Genomic DNA, 14,098 nt, shown 5'->3' with positions numbered 1-14,098 from the left:
GGCTATCAATCAAAGAGCCAAACACCAGTTAGTTAGTCCAAGGTCAAGGGTACTTTATTTACACACACAATTAGTCATGCAACATACACTACTAGTTAACTACACCTATCGACTTCCGGTTGCGGTTATGCCTAGGTAAGTCGCACAGTCAGCAGCTCCCGTCGATAACGGACTTTTGCGCCCTTTTAAGGAGCTCCAGCGACGATTCCTGGTGTGGGAAGGAAACAGTGAGGGTCCCCCAGCGCTGTATGGAGTGGACAGGTGTGGGGTGGTTAAAAAAGCGGCTTTGGAGAAGAGAGGAGTATGGGTGCGAAAAAGCAAGATGGCGGCTGGCGGGGGTCAGGCAGCGTGGGCCCAGTGGTCACGGGAGCAGCAGGAGTTTTTAAGAAACTGCTTTGCGGATTTAAAGGCGGAGATGCTGGCCCCTATGAAGGTGTCGATTGAAAGGTTGGTGGAGACCCAGAAGATGCAGGAACTGGCGATCAAGGAGGTGCAGCAGAAGGCCTCTGATAATGAGGATGAGATTCTGGGCCTGGCGGTTAGAGTGGAGGCGCATGAGGCGCTGCACAAAAAATGGCAGGAGAAGCTGGAGGACCTGGAGAATAGGTCGAGGAGGCAAAGCCTGAGGATTCTGGGTCTCCCTGAAGACGTGGAGGTGTCGGATGCTGGGGCGTATGTGACCATGATGCTGGGTGCACTGATGGGCGTGGGGGCTTTCCCGTGGCCCCTGGAGCTGGATGGGGCACACAGAGTCCTGGCAAGGAGGCCGAGGGCGAACGAGCCGCCGAGAGCTATGGTGATAAGGTTCCACCGCTTCACCGACAAGGAGTGTGTCCTGCGCTGGGCGAAGAAGGAGCGGAGCAGCAGGTGGGAGAACACTGAGATCCGTATTTATCAGGACTGGAGAGCAGAGCTGGCCAAGAAGCTTGCAGGATTCAACCGGGCCAAGGCGGTCCTCCACGGAAAGGGGGTGAAATTCGGGCTGTTACAACCGGCGAGGCTGTGGGTTACATATCAGGACCGGCACCACTATTTCGATACGCCGGATGAGGCGTGGACTTTCATCAAGAATGAGAAGCTGGACTCGAGGTAATGGGCTGCAGTATGGGGTGGGGGGGGGGGGGGGGGGGGTTGGGGGGGGGGGGGGAGAGAGAGGGGAGGGGGGCCCCCCGACCAGGCTGATCACGTGGAACGTGAGAGGCCTGAATGGGCCGGTCAAGAGGGCCCGTGTGTTTTCGCATTTAAAAGGGCTAAAGGCCGACGTAGCCATGCTACCAGAAACGCACCTGAAGATCGCGGATCAAACGAGGCTGAGGAAAGGATGGGTGGGGCAGGTTTTCCACTCAGGGCTGGATGCGAAGAACAGGGGGGGTCGCAATTTTGGTGAGCAAGCGGGTGGCATTTGAGGCGGCGGGTATTGTGGCGGATAAAGGGGGTTGATATGTTATGGTGACTGGCAGGTTGCAGGATGCCCGGGTGGTGCTAGTGAATGTGTGTACTCCGAACTGGGACGATGCAGGGTTCATGAAGCGGATGTTGAGTAGGATTCCGGATCTGGAGTCGTGCAGTTTGGTAATGGGGGGGGAACTTTAACACGGTCCTGGACACGGCACTGGATCGGTCTAGGTCGAGATCGGGTAAGAGGCTGGCAGCGGCCAAGGTCCTGGGGGGGTTCATGGACCAGATGGGGGGAGTGGATCCATGGAGATTTGCCAGGCCAAGGGCGAAGGAGTTTTCCTTCTTCTCCCATGTGCACAAGGCGTACTCGCGGATTGATTTTTTCGTGGTAAGCAGGACGCTAATCCCGAGAGTGGAGGGGGTGGAGTATTCAGCCATTGCGATCTCGGACCATGCCCCGCACTGGGTGGAGTTGGGGCTGGCGGAGGAGAGAGGCCAACGCCCTCTGTGGAGAATGGACGTGGGACTACTGGCGGACGAGGAGGTCTGTGGGCGGGTTCGGAGGTGTATCCAAAGCTATGTGGAGACCAATATAATGGGGAGGTTTCGGTGAGTGTGGTCTGGGAGGCGCTGAAGGCAATTGTCTGAGGGGAGCTAATTTCAGTCGGGGCCCACAGAGAGAAGAGGGATAGGATGGAGAGGGAGAGATTGGTCGGGGAGATACTTAGGGTGGACAGGAGGTATGCGGAGTCCCCCGAGGAGGGGTTGTTGAAGGAGCGCCGGAGCCTGCATGCGGAGTTTGACTTGCTTACCACGGGGAAGGCTGAGGCTCAGTTGAGGAAGATACAGGGAGCAGTGTACGAGTATGGGGAGAAGACAAGTAGGATGCTGGCGCATTAACTGCAGAAGAGAGAGGCAGCCAGGGAGATTGGGGGAATTAGAGATGGGGGTAACACGGTGCTGAAATCGGCAAGGATTAACGAGGTTTTCAAGGACTTTTATGGCAAATTGTACGAGTCAGAACCCCCGGAGAAGGGGGAGAGGATGAGGCAGTTCCTGGACCAACTGAGGTTTCCACAGGTGGAGGAGGGGCGAGTACAGGGATTGGGGGCCCCGATTGAGATGGAGGAACTGGTTAAGGGGTTCAGGGGTATACTGGCGGGCAATGCCCCTGGACCGGATGGGTATCCCGTAGAGTTTTATAGGAAACTCTCGGAGCTGCTGGGTCCGCTGTTGTTGAGGTCTTTCAATGAGGCTAAGGAAAAGGGCACCCTTCCCCCGACGATGTCGCAGGCTCTGATCTCGCTTATCCTCAAGCGAGATAAGGACCCGTTGCAATGTGGCTCCTATAGGCCGATTTCGCTCCTTAATGTGGATGCCAAGCTGTTGGCCAAGATTTTGGCCACTCGGATTGAGGACTGTGTCCCGGGAGTGATCAATGAGGATCAGACGGGGTTTGTGACGGGCAGGCAGTTGAATACGAATGTGCGGAGGCTCCTGAATGTGATCATAATGCCCTCAGAAGGGGGGGATGCGGAAGTGGTAGCGGCAATGGACGCGGAGAAAGCCTTTGATCGGGTGGAAGTGGGAGTACCTGTGGGAAGTGTGGGGCAGATTTGGGTTTGGAGAGGAATTTGTAGGGTGGGTCAAATTGTTGTATCAGGCCCCGGTAGCGAGTGTGACGACGAACCGGCTGCGGTCGGATTCCGCATCCGTAGCCAATGGCGTCTAAAATGGCTGCTTTATGTCTTGGAGGCTACCTCCTCCTACATTCTGTGGGTCGGGAAGGGCTGACCTAACTGACGGGTGAAGGCATTTTATCTGGGCGGCCAACACAATTTCACGCACTAACATGGCCCTCAATGTCCCAATGTCCCAAACTCTGCTTGGTGTTCCGTAGACCACACTGTTTTTGTGTGTAACATTGCAGAAAGGGAATCCATTATCGAACTTGAGTATCCAACAAAGCACAGACAGGAGCATATCATACTCTTTATAATTATGTGTATGAATTGTTTCAACGATGCCCTCTGGATAATGTCCACAAATATCATTATTATTAAAATTGTGATTAACTCCACGACTGTGTTATGTTAGATAGCCTCGAGTCAGCCTTGTGTTGAAAAAGCTGTTACTTTCTGTTTTTATTTTTTGAGAATTCAAGGATCATTAAAATTATGATTCACCAGAATGATATCAGGGATGAGAACATACAGTTGTTTAGAGAGACATGAGGCACTTGAACTGCTTTTACTGAAGCAGATAATCAGCTTCTTTATAACGATGCACTCACAGATCCCATCGGATGTATCCAGCAGTAACAATAAAGTTTCCCTGTATTGTTTCGGGGTGGTGGAGGTTGGTGTGAGAATCCACAGTGATGAAGGAGGATCATTCTCATCATCATTGCAACGCAATAGCATTATCAGTTATCAGCCCCTCAGTTAAGCTCAGTCAATGTGTACACCATGGCATTTGATTGACTTGACGTTGGCTTGAAATGTTACTGAATGCTCAGTAATTCCATTCAAATTTTCCTTCTCCTGAATGCCTTTCGTCATGCAATTGTTATTTATTGTTGGAGGGCAATGGACCGTTTTGTGCTCCATACTGGAAAAGGATATTAAGGAAACTGAGAGGGTACTTTAAACGTTATGCTGCCTGATATGAGAAAATACAAAAATTAAACCAGAATTGAAAAATTGGAAATGATTCCAAGAGTGGAGATTATGGGCGTGATTCTCAGGAAAGGTCTCTAAGTGTGGAAGTGAGCAGGAACTGCTGCGAGCTTCGCGGCGCTTGGCCCAGCAAGGCCGGCAACGCTGGTCAACATTAATTGGTCCACTTAACGAGGCCCCATGAGCTATTCGCCGAAAATGAAGGGTCACCAGCTGATTTGCCGGCACCGCTCTCGTCACTAACAAGGTTGAGCAGCACTTAAACAGCAGTTGCTCAGCCAGCTCGCAACAATGGCGCCGAGGAGACCGGTCCCAAGATTCGGGGATGCAGACTTGGGAAGCTCCAAGACGCAGTGGATGCCAGGAGAGATGTCCTGTTGCCCAGAGGGTCCCAGAGGGTGAGCCACAGTGACAAGGTGGCGGCGGCTGAAAACTCAGGCAGTGTGACCAGGTGGACTGGCCTTCAGTGCATTAAAAAAAGTAAATGACCTACACCAGGCAGCACGAGTGAGTAGCCACCAACATCCCCCCCCCCCCCCCCCCCCCCCCCGCCCCACTCCCGACCAAGATCTTTACGCCACCACGCGAGCATCTACCCCCTGTGGTAAACCACTGTGTTCCTATATTAAGGGTTGTACGGTAGAACCTGCACTACAGGCTACACTACACCTGGGCCCCTGCATGCTAGCTCCGCCCAGGAGCCGGGTTATAAATATGCGTGACCTTCAGCTCGCAGCCATTTCGTCAGCTGCTGTCGGAGGCCACACTTCAGATCCTAATAAAGTCTCAGTTTGAATTCAACTTCACCTCCAGCCAAATTGATCGTGCCTCAATTAATTAGTATCTGATTCAGGAGATGGACCTCCGGATTAAACCAGATCGACTGCAGCTGGATCCACACGCAAGCGACGCCAGAAAGGACTTTCAGCTTGTTTTGAAGCGTATATCAACGCGGCGCCGACCCCTGTTCCAGAGGCTCAGAAGATTCAAATCTTGTACTCCAGACTCAACTCTAAAATCTTCCCGCTGATCCAAGATGCGCCCAATTACGCTGATGCTATGACTCGACTCAAAGAGAGTTATGAGCAGAAGACGAACATGTTCTTCGCCAGACACGCGCTCGCAACGCGTACTCAACTACCGGGTGAGTCAATCGAGGACTTCTGGAGGGCCCTGATCCCACTAGTTCGGGACTGTGACTGCCAGGACGTTACAGATAAGGAGCACTCAGATCTCCTGTTGAGGGACGCTTTTGTAACTGGGATTGGGTCCGATGGTATCAGGCAGCGGCTCCTAGAAGGGGCCACGCGCGACCTCGCAGAGCCTAAAACACTAGCGTTTTCCATGAGGTCGCCCTGCGCTATGTACAGTCCTACGCCCCCAATCGCACAGCCCACTCCTCCTACACTTCATGGGCCCCACAGGCAGCTGCCCCAGCGGGGGCGCTACCCACTCAATACGCCTGCGCTACGCGCCAGCCAGTGATCTCCGGGGGGCCCCGATGCTATTTTTGCGGCCAACAAAGACACCCCCGCCAATGCTGCCCAGCCCGCGCTGCCCTTTGTAAGGCCTGCGGGAAGAAGGGCCACTACGCAGCGGTGTGCCAGGCCCGCTCAGTGGCAGCGGTCACCCCCCCCCCCCGGTCTCGGACAATGGGCGCCGCTATCCTCCCCTCCTCCCCAGGTCATATGTGAGCAATGGGCGCCGCCATCTTGCTCCACCCCCGCAACGTGCATTCCATGGGCGCCACCATTTTGTGACCCCCAGGACCTCCGGGCGCCGCCATCTTGTCCACCCCGCAGCACATGGAGACCAACAGCGTTTCAGGACCCCAACGTGCGGCCGCCTCACTACCCGATGATCAACCACGACTCGCATCCATGGTAATCGACCAGTCCAGACCACACACTCTGACCAACACATCCACCAGCGTGAAAGTCAACGGCCACGTGACCTCCTGCCTACTGGACTCCGGGAGCACCGAGAGCTTTGTACATCCAAATGCGGTAAGGCGCTTCTCCCTTAAGGTGCACCCTACCAATCAAAGTATCGCCCTGGCCTCCGGGTCCCATCGCGTAGCGATCCGGGGGTACTGCACGGTCACACTCACAGTCCAAGGCGTAGAGTTCCACGGTTTTCGCCTCTACGTCCTCCCTAACCTCTGCGCTGCACTTATCCTTGGCCTGGATTTTCAGTGCAACCTCCAGAGCCTGACCCTTAAATTCGGCGGACCCTAACCACCCCTCACTGTGTGCAACCTCGCGACCCTAAAGGTCGATTCTCCTTCCCTCTTTGCCAATCTAACTCCAGATTGCAAACCCGTCGGCATCAGAAGCAGATGGTACAGCACCCAGGACAAGACCTTCATCAGGTCCGAGGTCCAGCGGTTGCTTCGGGAGGGAGTCATCAAGGCCAGCAACAGCTCCTGGAGAGCTCAGGTGGTAGTGGTTAAGTCTGGGGAGAAAAATCGAATGGTCATGGACTACAGCCAGACCATCAACAGGTACACGCAGCTCGACGCGTACCCCCTCCCACGCATATCTGACATGGTTAACCAGATTGCACAGTACCGCGTCTTCTCAACGGTGGACCTGAAATCCGCTTACCACCAGCTCCCCATCCGTAAATCAGACCGGCCATACACCGCCTTCGAGGCAGACGGCCGGCTATATCACTTCCTTAGGGTCCCCTTCGGCGTCACCAATGGGGTTTCGGTCTTCCAAAGGGAGATGGACCGAATGGTCGACTGGTACGGCTTGCGGGCCACGTTTCCGTATCTAGATAATGTGACCATCTGCGGCCATGATCAGCAGGACCACGACGCCAACCTTGCTAAATTTCTCCGCACCGTCACTCTCCTCAACCTCACGTACAACAAGGAGAAGTGTGTGTTCTGTACAAACCGCTTAGCCATACTCGGCTACGTGGTCCAGAACGGAGTTGTGGGGTCTGATCCCGATCGCATGCGGCCCCTCATGGAGCTTCCCCTCCCCCACTGTCCCAAGGCCCTCAAACGCTGCCTGGGGTTCTTCTCGTATTACGCTCAGGTCCCAAACTATGCGGACAAGGCCCGCCCACTCATACAGTCCACTCATTTCCCCCTGACGGCAGAGGCCCAACAGGCCTTCGCCCGGATCAGAGCTGATATTGCCAAGGCCACAATGCACGCTGTAGATGAAACACTTCCTTTCCAAGTAGAAAGCGACGCATCGGACGTCGCCCTTGCCGCCACCCTCAACCAGGTAGGAAGGCCCATGGCATTCTTTTCCCGTATCCCCCCATGCCTCCGAAATTCGGCACTCATCCGTCTAAAAGGAGGCCCAGGCTATCGTTGAGGCTGTGCGACATTGGAGGCATTACCTGGCCGGCAGGAGATTTACCCTCCTCACTGACCAACGGTCGGTAGCCTTCATGTTCAACAACACAGAGCGGGACAAGATCAAAAATGACAAAATCTTGCGTGGAGAATCGAGCTCTCCACCTATAACTACGAGATTAAGTATCGCCCTGGCAAACTCAATGAGCCCCCAGATGCCCTATCCCGAGGTACATGTGCCAGCGCACAGGTAGACCGACTCCGGACCCTGCACGACAGCCTTTGTCACCCAGGGGTCACTCGGTTGTACCACTTCATTAAGGCACAAAATTTGCCCTCCTCCGTCGAGGAAGTAAGGACAATCACCAAAGACTGCGAGGTCTGTGCGGCGTGCAACCCACACTTCTTCCGGACGGACCGCGCGCACCTGGTGAAGGCCTCCCGCCCCTTTGAACGCCTCAGCATGGATTTTAAAGGCCCCCTCCCCTCCTCCTACCGACACACGTATTTCCTCAGTGTGATCGATGAATACTCCCGTTTTCCCTTCGCCATCCCATGCCCCGACATGATGTCTGCCACCGTCATTAAAGCCCTTAATGCTATCTTCACTCTGTTCGGCTTCCCCGCCTACATCCACAGTGACAGGGGATCCTCATTCATGAATGATGAGCTACACCAGTTCCTGCTCAGCAGGGGTATCGCCTCCAGCAGAACGACGAGCTACAACCCCCGGGGAAACGGACAGGTAGAAAGGGAGAATGGGACGGTATGGAGGGCCGTCCAGCTGGCCCTACGGTCCAGAAATCTCCCGGCCTCCCGTTGGCAAGAGGTCCTCCCTGATGCACTACATTCCATTCGCTCATTACTTTGCACTGCTACTAACAGTCCACCGCATGAACGTCTTTTTGCCTTCCCCAGGAAGTCCACATCTGGGGTATCACTCCCAACTTGGCTCACAGCTCCGGGAACCGTGCTTCTCCGTAAACATGTGCGGCTCCACAAGGTGGACCCGTTGGTGGAAAGGGTGCACTTGCTCCACGCAAACCCACAGTACGCCTACGTGGCATTCCCCGACGGCCGCCAGGATACCGTCTCCCTCAGGGACCTGGCACCAGCAGGTTCCGCCCCCACACCACCCCCATCGCCCCTGGCGCCACCCTCCCCTCCCCCGCCGCCCCCATCACCCCCCCTAGGACTGTCCGTCCTCCCCCTGCCCAGTCCCGTTGATGAAGACGAGTTCGGCACGCTCCCGGAGTCAACTTCGACCACGACAGCTCCAATATCACCGGCTCCACTTCGTCGATCCCAGAGGACGATCAAGGCGCCGGACCGGCTGAACCTCTGACCGGCCCACCAGATGACCTGAGACATTTTCTTTTCACTGTTTTGTAAATATTAAAGATTGCGAATTGTATATAGTTATCCACCACCCCCGCCGGACTCAATTTTAACAGGGGGTGAATGTGGTAAACCAATGTGTTCCTATATTAAGGGTTGTACGGTAGAACCTGCACTCCAAGTTCACCTGGGCCCCTGCATGCTAACTCCGCCCAGGAGCCGGGTTATAAATATGTGTGGCCTTCAGCTCGCAGCCATTTCATCAGCTGCTGTAGGAGGCCACACTTCAGTTACTAATAAAGCCTCATCTTCGTCTCCAGCCAAATTGATCGTGCCTCAGCCCCCAACTTTCCATGTGACCCCCTAATCCTCCCTTCACAACCCCCTTCAACACCCCCCAATCCTTCCTTCACATCCACCCTCTCACCACTCGGAATAATGCGTGTAGGCTAACGATGCCCTCTCTGTGTTTCCTCAGGAAACGCTCTCCCACAATAAGAATCCTCACCTCCTTCGAGGAGCGGGCCCAAGAGGTGACAGGAGTGGCCAATAACAGTGCAATCACGCACGTGGAGGTTGGCGGACGCCACAGAGGTGAGGAACCACCTGGCTCCATCCCGAGGTCCTGTTATTGCCTTACTGACTGAGCCAACCCTCCCATTGACCACATTTCCATTCTCCCACAAGTCCTCCAGCCAATAACGCCGGTCCATCGCAGGTGGCCCTCTCTCCTACCTCCAGGAGACCACCTTGGAGGGGAGCTCTGAGGAAGACACAATCGAGGCATCACAGCTGACAACCCCACTCTCCACCAGTGCAGGTACATGCACCTCGCAGGGAAATGTTAGTGGTCAGGCTTTTGGGGCACAATCTGGTGAGCACCACACTGCTGCTGATGCACATCAGATGGAGGCAGGAACCCCCAGGCGAGACAGCAGTCAGGTCTGCTGGATCCCAGTACCCAGCTGGATCCCAGCTTGACACTGAACCTAAGGAAGAGGTATATCCGGAGCTGATGGAGGTGATAGGGAGCGGTCAGGACATTCAGAGAGAGATGTCAGCGACAGTCCAGCAGACCCATAGCCACTTGGCGGAGTCCCAGAGGCTAAGGGCGCAGGACATGTGGGTGGGAATGCGTGGCACCGAGGCCAACACTGCTGGGCTGGCGACCGCAGTGGAGAACCTGGTCCGTGATGTCGGCACCATCAGTGAAGCTCTCCAAGGCGTTGCGCAGGGGTTGACGACCATGGCTGAGGGTCTTGGCAGAGCGTCCTACTCGCTGGGGAATATCACCCAGTGCCAGGCTGACCTTAATGGGATTCTGCAGACATGGCCCGCTCTAAAAGGGAATGGCGGAGGTTCTGCGGAGCTTGTCCTAGTCGCCGGTGGGCATTGCCGAGGTGCTGCAGAGCATGGCCCATGGCCCAGTCACTGAAGAGCATCGCCGAGGGCGTTGACACCATGGTGAAGGCATCGAGGAGACACCTGAGCTGACAGAGTCAGAGGATGCAGGGGAAACAGGGGCTCAAATCAGCTGCCCCTCAATCCCAAAGTGAACCCTGGGGCCCTATGGGCACCGACTGAGAGGTGGGGATGCTGGGTGGCAACCCAGACCCATACCAAGTTGCAACAGTGGCCAGCAGCTCCCGCGAATTCCATCACTCTGATGAGGCTGCATCTCACAGCCAACACAGGGCGACACGGCTGTGCATGTGCCACCGACAAGTGCACCGGGGCCCTCCGGCCTCAGAGCCCCCAGAGGACACCCGCCAGGGGTATCGAAGGATGTGTTAAGCAGCTGGCTGCTTCCATCTCAGATGTGCATCCTGGGGACACATCTAGATGTAGCAGTAGAGCTAGGAGGGCCAAGCACATGGATGGTCACTGAGGGGACCGGGGGAAGGGGGGAGGGTGGGAGGGTAGGTAGGGGGTGGGGGAGTGTTGGGGGAGAGGGCGGCACATCGGGAGAGTGGGGAATTGGAAAACACAATAAATACCCTTGACCACAAGTAGTATGACGCCTCGTCACTTTATTTTGCAATGCAGCCCAACCACACTGGGTGGGATGCATTGCGAAAGAAAGTGACAGAGGGTTATGGGTGGTCAGTGGGGCAGACAGGCAGGGCCTAGGGTTGCCCACGGAAGAAGTTATTGCGATCCAGGGATTGGCATGCTGGTGCCATGAGCGGTTTCCCCCAAGCGCGCCATCCCCCCTCTTCCCATGGCACCCATCCCTCCTGAGGGTGCACCCTCACCCAGCTGAGTGTCCCCCACCCCCGCCAAGCACTGGGGCGGCAAGCCGAGCGCCCCCAGGCTCTTTGCCTGTGAGCAAAGATGATACTCACCTCCTTGGCTCCCCACAGAAGCCCTTCTGCCAGGTTCACGTTTTTCAAAAGGAGTACTAATCGGCGCCAGCGAGACCACTTACTGGGGAGGCCGCCGCATTTCGATACGGGGTCGCTCCCGTTAATTGTATTGAAATAGGGTGTAAGTGGTGATAATTGGTTTCTCACCCCGCTACGGCGAGACCCCGATTTCGCCTACGGGAGCGGGCCAGTTGCATCGCAAATTGTTTGGCACCTGCCGCGGTTCTCGCTGTTGGCCTCTCCCACTATTCACCGGCCTCGTTTCACTCGAGCGACATCACAACGAGGCCTGAGAATTGTGCTCTATGTGGTGAAGGGACACACTTACATTTATATTGCCTTCTTTATAACCTCCAAATATCTCAAAGCCCTTTACAGCCAAGGAGGGACTTCCGTGGGAAACATGGCAGCCAATTTGTGTGCACAGCAAATAACCATGAACGGCAATGAGATAATCTATTTTGATGATATTGGTTGACAGAGGAATGTTAGCAAGGGCAATCCCCTTGTTGTTAAAGTGGCAATGGATCTTTTACATCCGCCTGTGAGAAAAAGGGTCTTGATTTTACCTCTCATTTGAAAGATCACAACTCATTGAATCATAGAATCCCTACAATGCAGAAGGAGACCTTTGGCCCATCAAGTCTGCACCAACCCTCCAAAAGAGCACCTGACCTCGGCCCACTCCCCCGCCCCTTCCTCGTAACCTAACCTGCACATCATTCGACACTAAGGGGCAATTTAGCATGGCCAATCCACCTAACCTGCACATCTTTGGACTGTGGGAGGAAACCGGAGCACCCGGAGGAAACCCACACAGACAGTCGGGCAAGGTGGGAATCGAAACCAGGTCCCTGGTGCTGTGAGGCAGCAGTGCCAACTACTGTGCTCCCGTGCTGCCCGCTTCTGACAGTGTAGCACTCTCTCAGTGTTGCACTGGAGTGTAAGCCTAAATTTTGTACTTGAGTGGGACTTGAATCCACAACCATCTGACTCAGAGGTGGGAGTGCTACCACCGAGCCACAGCTGACACCCAACCAAGAGTGATTTAACAGAGGTGTTTAAATCTAAAATAGATGGAAAAGAGGAGGCGGAAACTGTTTCTATTGACTAAAGGGCTTGGAACAAGGGGATATTGACAGCAAATAAAATGTAAGAGATTTGGGACTAAAAGTCAGCGTTGTTCTTTTACACAGTAAAGCACAGAAATGTATGACTGCAGTCAGTGTTTGAAGCAGATGCCATTCAACATTTATAAATGGGGGGGGTCGATATTTTTAGGAAAATGAAATAAAAGAATGTGTGAACAGTGTGGCACATATGGGATTAAGATGACAGCTTATGTAAAGGGTAATCATCAACACAAACTGGCTGGGTTAAACAGACTGTTTCTGTGTTATTTTGTAAAATGTATCACTTTGTACATAATTTTCTCAAAGGTATGAATAGTCTTAAAGTAAGTGCCTTAGAATAAATGAGGGATATTGCTAGTGATTTTCCTCAGACAAAGCCTTTTATTCATTTATTGGGCGGCATTCCCCCCAATGAATGGACCGATCTGTCTGGACCGTACGCAGAACAACACTTTCGCTATACCTCGGTACACGTGACAATAAATAAAATCAATCAATCAATGATCCATTTACATCTATTTAGCACCACCCTCCCGTGATTCTCCGGTCCCCGCGACGGGAATCACGTGGGCACGGTTCACTTATGTCTCTACTATCGTGGCCCTGGAGTAGTGGACCTCACGGTGGCCAAGGTGCAACCTGCATCCTGGTCCTCCTCCACATCCTCCTCATCGGACGAGGCCTGGTGTTCATCCTCCTCCTCCAGTATGTTCCCTCTCTGCTTCGTGATGTTATGGAGGATGCAGCAGGCCACCACAATATGGGAGACCCTCCTGGAGCTATATTGGAGGACCCCACCAGAGCGGTCCAGGCACCTCAACCACATCTTCAGGACATTGTTGCACCACTCGATGATGCTCCTGGTCGCTGCATGGGCATTGTTATAGGGGTTTTCCGTGTCAGTCTATGTGCCATTACCAGAACTGGAGCAGATAACCCCTGTCGCCAAGAGCCAACCCCTCAGCCGAGGGAGCGCCTCGAAGGTGTCGGGAACCGTCGAGTGCATCAGGATGAACGTGTCGTGCACGCTGCCTGGGTATCGGATGCAAATGTGCATAATGTGCAGCTGGTGGTCACACACTAACTACATTTTCATTGAGTGGAACCTCTTCCAGTTTGTGAAGGGCACCCTGTCATGTGGCGGTGCTCGAAAGGGGACATATGTCTCATTGATCACCCCTGGATCCTGGACATCCCAGCAATGGTGACTAATCACGCTGCCCGGGCAACCTGATGGGCCCGGTCTCTGTTGAAGTTGATGCCCTTCCCAGGCATATAGGCACTCCATGACAATGTGGATGCACTTGTCTACGGAGGTCTGGGAGATTCCAGACAGGTTCCCACTCGACGTCTGGAAGGGCCCCATTGTGAAGAAGTTCAGGGAGACCGTCACATTGTTGGCCATCAGGAGCGGACATCGTCCCCCATACCCCCGCAGTTCTAGGTGCACCATAATCTAGCAGGTGTGCTGTACGGTCTCCCTGGTTAGCCAGAGTCTTCGGCGACACGCTCGGTCCAGCATGTCCTCGTACAACAGGCGCTGCCAGTACACACAGGGCCTGATGCGGCACCTCCTCCTTGGCTTGTTGGATGGCTGGCTCTCCATCTTCACTAACTGGCTTATGCTGTTCTGGGGTAGTTCCCTGTTCTGCAGGGCCCTCCCTGAGCAGTTCCTGCTCATGCAGCCTCATTGCGTCCGCAAGGGCTTCTTCCGCCAGGCAGATGCCTACCAAAGCTGGTTGAATACCGAAGTCTATTGTCTGCAGGGGGTGAAGAGCAGACAGGTTAGCATGGTGAGTGCATCCATACCCAGGTCCAACAGGCTACACGGTGGTCCTCGCTTGCACTGGAGCCTCTGCCCCGCATGTT

The sequence above is a fragment of the Scyliorhinus torazame genome, chromosome 7, assembly GCF_047496885.1.
Source record: "Scyliorhinus torazame isolate Kashiwa2021f chromosome 7, sScyTor2.1, whole genome shotgun sequence".
Taxonomy (NCBI): Eukaryota; Metazoa; Chordata; class Chondrichthyes; order Carcharhiniformes; family Scyliorhinidae; genus Scyliorhinus; species Scyliorhinus torazame.
This window is presented reverse-complemented; position numbering follows the sequence as displayed.